Raw genomic sequence first — 6,749 nt, 5'->3', positions numbered from 1 at the left:
AAATATTTATAATTTATGTACTCGAAATATGTAGTATGTATTCAGTAGTGTATGTATGTATGTACTTTCAGGTGTTGAATTTTTATTTTATTTGTTCTTTGTTCATATGTAAATATGCTGAGGATATGTAAATATTTCATGTTCATAATTATATACATATACCAGAATACTTTTTTTCTAATTTTTAATTAAATACGGCAATACGTGTATAGTCTTCGTTCATTTGAAAATGTGTGGTTTTATAATATATGAAGTGAAAGAAAAGAGAATTATAATACTAATATTTTTTAAATTTATTTAATTTTGACCTTCAGTCATAAAATTAAAATAACTTTTATGTAGATATATTACATACATACATATGTCGGTTACAGGCAGGGGTGTGCTACTAAATTGGTCAATAAAATAAAAACATATATAAGAAAACATAAAAATTTGAAATTTCATAATTAAGCAGATTTAACAAAATATATATATATATATATATATATATATATATATATATATATATATATATATATATATATACATATATATATATATATATATAATTCTCATTAGTAATAAACCTTATCCAGATTCATGTGGATAACGGGTAATGCCCACACTTGACGTTGGCCTCATTCCATGACAAAAACTTCATGCACAAAAAGATGCAGTTGCTTGTGTGAGAAAAAGATGAATATTTTTTTGTTTATTCACATACGTATGCATGTATCTTTTTTTTTGCAATTTAATTGTAAATTAAAGTAACTTCATTAAATACTAACAAACTAAATAAAAGCTTTTCAAACTCAATGGCTGTCTCGCGTGATCGAGCCGGCTAAAGCACACCCCTGGTTACATATTTTTATCAAACATATACATACACTTGGTTAGGGAAATTATATTTCATTGGAATTTCATTAGCTTGAAATTTACAAATTTCGTAGACACAATTAATTTTATTTTTTTACCCGTGAAGTTTTCACGGCCTTTTTGTTGAAAATTTGAAATGCAATATCGAATAGTCATTAGTCGTATTAATTATATTTTATTGCAGGGAAATACTTACATAAATGCAGAATGTTTTATTGTTGTATATACATAGTTCAACTTCCTCATTCTTCGATTGAATGACTTATATCAGTGGTATAAACAGAACTTAATTTGGGGAAGGAGAGGGGATTAAAACGAATAAATACAATTTTTTGCTAATTCAGTAAAATTCATCAAGAGCATATAACCATGTAGCATGTAATTATCGTGTTAATTTATATCAAAAATGAAACTCGAAAACATTCAGCATATACATATATGTATGTACATGTACATATATAATATTTCGAACAAACACAAATTTAATTTTTATAAATCGTACCCTTGCGAGAAAAGCTAAACAACAGCTATATTTAACACTTACACAAAAATTGTGACACGAATATAAATCTCTTTTTCAATATTATCGAATAGGTCAATAATTTTAGTCAAGCTGTAAAACTACTTTGTCTTATAACAGTATTTTTTTCATTTTTTAATCGTTTCATTTTACCGAGGCACGATTTATGTATTTTATGAAATAAAATCAATATTTTTTCACAAACAAAATTTCAAATAATTTTTTTCTAAAAATTACGTTCTATTGTTTTTGTGAAAAATCAAAATATTTTTTTTTCGACCAACTTCTCAGCAACATAGCGCCTACACATTGTAAGTACATATTTATGGTTTGAATTGTTTATAACTTCTACAATAAATATTTTTTACTTCGTAATTTATCAAAATACTTATAAAAGTAGGCATTGATTTGTAAAATAATACCTTATCATTGTTTGACATTTTCGGTCTTAATTAACCTGTCGGCCATTTCTCATCACGTTGGAATTTCAAATCCCATCAAATGCTCGAGTTTTGTCTGAAATTTCGGCCAATTTGACCTTTGGATTCTGACTTCGACATTTTTCAAATGTCAAGCCTCTCCTCAATTTGACCTAAAGGTGAGAAAAAGAAAAAAGTTGGCAACACCGTGTGTCAAATCTGCATACGTACATATGTACATTCATTGTGTATTGGTGAGTCACTCTAAGTTAGTAATTTAAAATATTCTGTATGTCATTCATAAGTCAATATTTGGGCTCGTTCAGATTTTGACTCCTAATTCAAAAACCTATTAACATACAATTATTATACATAAATATTCATAATACATTTTATACATATGTACATATATACTTGAGAAGAAACGTCCTTGTCTACTTCAAAAATGTTGTCCTTCTCTAGGGAAAATTACTGTCTTTTTTAATTAAGTTAGATAAACGGGCAGAGTACACCTTCGATATAAAGAAACGATTAATATGAATTGGTTGATTTTTTTGAGATTGAGTTAGTTACATCAAGTAAGTAACCAGCAACATAGCTCAGTGATTATAATGGTTATATAATGCTATAATATTCAATCCCTGCCCCAATGTTGCTGGCTAGACCTTGGATGTATGTATGTGACTTCAGGTAGATAGTATCAGGTGGTTATATCTGATTTCATCATTGAAACGGTTCCATACAAATTTGCAACCTATCTTCATTTGTAGAGGTAGGACCTTGTAAAAAGGTTCGGCAAACCTTTAACAATGCATTTACAACATTTTAACAATATACAGCCCCCTCTGGGTCCGGGCTTTACTCATTTGTCACCACTATTTGAATATAACTTCAAATTTATAATAATAATGTTATAAATTTATATAAAGTACATTGTACATATCTATCTACAAATTTGTCCATTAGGTATCGCTTTGGGGCAAAGCCCCCAATGAAAACAAAACTAAGTAAAATTGGTGCTACTTTACTAAAACCAAGTAAATTTTTATTACAATTTTTGTTTTTTCCTGCGCCCCATAATGTTGTCGAAGCATTTCTATCAAAATATCGTCAGCAGATACATTTCGCTTAGCCAAATCTTAAATGAATAGGGCCCACCTTAACTTAACCTAACCTATCCTGACCCTTAAATAAATAGGTGTAGGCTGCTAAGGGGTCTACCTCACGGGACCGAAAGTGAAAAGCCCGAAAACACAAATATCGGAAGGCAAAGATCGAAAATCGAAAGATCCTGCGGTGAGGATACAACAGGAACAAATTAACCGTTTTTCATATATGTAAATGCATGGTAAACGAACATTTTCAACTTTTTAACATTCGGTGCGGCGACGGTCATCCATTTCTAATATATGTACAATTATATTTGTTTTTATAATATTTTGCGGGGTTTACTACACACCCGAAGAAATAATACTCAAACCGGGAGCCCGGGTACTAGCTGAAACCCGGGGACTCTAGGGCAAAATCATTGGGGTGGCAACCCTAATTTTGATCAAATCTCTATATTTTTTGTTATTTATTTTTATTACTTATAAGTTTCTTTCATTTCGTCAATTAGTCTGAAAAACTTTTTACACTCTTTGAAACTCGTTTTGAAACTTTGCCGTTTTGCGAGGTTTGGCTGCCGATAGAGATTTTAAATGGGTCCGCAAAGTCGATTGTAAAGTATTATCGTAATAAACACGTTTAAAGGTCTGACCGCACTATGCGACAGCCGAACGATCCGACACTTCACAACAGTACGCGATCAAATATTGTTTGTATGAAATTGTATGAGACATAACGCACTGCGCGACAGTCGCATGACGTAGTACGACACTGTGCATCAAAGTTGACTTTCCGACCAACTTTGACGCAAGGTGTCGTTTGCGACGTGACAAGTGTCTTTGAGTGGGCGTTGCCTTACGACAATTATTCTCCTTCTTCATATCGTCACTTTGAAATAGCATGTAGCCATAATCTTTTGGTTTTTCTCGATTGTTCTTCTTCCTCGCATATCAAAGATATTATAATTGATTATCATATGAAAGATATTAAGATATTAAGATATTAAGATGATTGAGAAAGTGCAAAAAGCATTTCTTCGTTTCCTATATAGGAAAGAATATGGGTATTACCCATATCTCTACCCCACTCCTTTCCTTTTGGGCATGCTTGGGTATAATTCCCTTGAACTTCGGAGAAACTTCTCATTAATTCGTTTCGTTCTCCTGCTCTTACGTGGTAATACGTCATGCCCGTTGTTGCTGGAGCAGTTGGGGCTTTATGTCCCTATTCACTATGTGCGTGGTAGACATCATCATTTGCTGGCTGTACCTCCTGCCCGCACAGTCCTTTTTCGAATGGCTCCTATTCCAAGAGCTATCCGACTTCTTAATGAAATCGTTGCTGCCGAGACTGAATGTGATATTTTCCACCTTAGTGAGCGTAAATTGTCGGAAATTACTCTAACCCATTTATCTGGTAGTCTGCGCTCATCATTGTTTTCATGATTGATTGTGATTTATGAGTGAAATTTTGATTAACTCTCTTCCATTTGGGCCTTACAGGGATGTTTTGTATTTGTAGTTGTTTCTTACATATTTATTGAAACTGGCTGTAGGTGCAAGGCATTCCTTATGCTATATTTTATTTGATATTTTTACTTTATCTGTTATTATAAATGCTATTTTTTATGTATGTAGATGTATTTATGTTTATGTTTAATTGTTATTTTGTTTTTTTTCTTTTTTGTGTTATATTTTTTGACCATTGTGGCGCTTTAGGAATTCCTGTTATGCCACAATGGTCTGTTTAAAATAAATAAATAAATAAATAAATAAATAATAGCGTCCGTTTCGTCCATCTTGCTCCGAGGTACCGAACAAATGATTGACATAATTTACTGCGTAGTGTCGCATCGCTGTCGTTCAAGTGCGGTTTACCCATATTGTCGCACACTATTTTATGTTTTATTTTATTTATTGAAGAATCAACAGACAACAAGATGTAGACAAGCATAAAAACAAAGAGTAAATATATATAATATATATATATATATATATATATATATATATATATATATATATATATATATATATATATATATATATATATATATATATATATATATATATATATATATATATATATATATATATATATTTATATATATATATATATATATATATATATATATAACATCCGAGTCCAATTACAAATTTTTACAAATATAAACAAATGAAAAAGATAAATACAAGATAAACAAATGAAAAAGAAAAGACAGAAGACACTATTGTGAAGTTCGGATCGTTCGTTTGACGCATAGTGCGGTCAGACCTTAAGTATCCACAAATTTTGGAGATTTTTGTTTGATGCATTGTTTGTTTGACTCCCCCCCCCCAATTGTTATTTTTTATATTTTAAAAATCTGACGACTCTTCAAAGTTGACGATCAACGATCTTTGAAAATTGTGATCGTTCCTGTACAATTTAAAAACAATAACTCGATGACATTGCTGAAGTGCTTTAAAGATGATAATATTGCCGATAGAAACGAATGCATGACTACAGTTTGTAAGTGCGACTTGAATAAAGCGGAAAATAAAAACAATTGAATCATGGCCGAATCTAAACGGAGCTACGACCGCCACCGCACGCACGCACGCACGCACATCCCCTACAGATTTTGAACCGCAACAGCCATTGCAAAAGCGAGAGAGGCTCATCATCTTCGGCCAGATTTGGGACTCGGGCGAAGAGTGAGGAATGAGGAATGAGGAATGAGATGTGAAGTGGCCGAGAGTGTGGTGTGTGTGTGTGTGTGTGTGTGTCTGCTATGCGAGTGTGTGAGGCTGCGAGCCGGCCGATTCCAGGTCAAATTACATTCTCCGTCGGCCGCCGACAGGTTTGTTGTCAGTCGCGCTCGCCGCGCGCATCTCGCGTCACGCGTTCACTACTGTTACCGTCGCTCGCCACTTTCGGCACTTTAGCCACTCGGCTGCCCGAATCTGTCGTGGACCTGGTCGTGTGTCCGCCTGCTTATCTCCGATTTGGCCGTTTCGCTCGTCACGTTGGCCGCGGTGTTTGTGCGCTCGCGCTCCCCTGCCACTTTGTAAACTTTGCCAAAGGGCGAAATAAAAATGTCCACCGTTTAGGAGCGTAGAAAGTCGACCTGCCGCTTGTTTACTGCGGTCGTTTTGATTTCACGAATAATAAAAAGTAAGTTCAATCTTCAGCCGCAGCAGAACCAACTCCTCCCCACCCCATTCGAAACTTTTCAACTGTTGACTTTTCAGGTTGCGTTGGGTTGGATCAACGCCCCCTATGTTTACGTTTTAAATTTAGATGTGTGTGTTTATTTTGGTTTGACTTTGTTTCAAAGTTGACATTTCTCATGAGTGCATTGTGTATAGACGGCATAGTTGAGGCACCTTTTCAATCTACTCAAAATGAGACAAAGTTGAGTTGGCTGAAAAAAAGTTTAGAATAAGGAGTGATGTGGAGGGGGGGGGGGGGGGGGGGGGTAATTTCAAGGGGTTCTTGCCATTTAAAAGGCATCTCTGATTCTTGAGATAATCATAACAAGGATATTATGTATATTGCTCGAGCTACTCACTTCCTCAAACTGATCTTTTTTTTCAACTAACCTTTCCAATTTTAGTATTTTTTAAAATTTTAAAATTTTTTATTTGTTTTTGTATTGCAAATTTTAAATGTTTTATCGTGTTTTTTTTTTTTTTTATCATATTTGTGTATTTTTTCTTTTTCGTGTAATTTTTTTGTAATTGAAACGTTTGGCCACAGTGTCTTTTTTGGCAACTGTAAAGACACTGTGGCAAAACATTTTAAAAATAAAATATAATATAATAATAGTGAATCTGCATTGCACATTATCATATATCATTTTAGAA

At 33.2% G+C, this 6,749-nt stretch overlaps 1 protein-coding gene across 1 annotated transcript in view; it reads left to right on the top strand.

The window, feature by feature from the left end:
• The first annotated feature begins 5,747 nt into the window (after nucleotides 1–5,747).
• Nucleotides 5,748–6,749, top strand: part of LOC143916014 (uncharacterized) — a 124,762-nt gene continuing 123,760 nt past the window's right edge. Inside the window, exon 1 of the mRNA XM_077436869.1 lies at nucleotides 5,748–6,057. The gene's annotated coding sequence lies outside the window, so the exon portion shown is untranslated. The remainder of the gene's footprint in view (nucleotides 6,058–6,749) is intronic.

Source organism: Arctopsyche grandis, chromosome 8 (genome assembly GCF_051622035.1).
Source record: "Arctopsyche grandis isolate Sample6627 chromosome 8, ASM5162203v2, whole genome shotgun sequence".
Classification (NCBI taxonomy): domain Eukaryota; kingdom Metazoa; phylum Arthropoda; class Insecta; order Trichoptera; family Hydropsychidae; genus Arctopsyche; species Arctopsyche grandis.
This window is presented reverse-complemented; position numbering and strand designations above follow the sequence as displayed.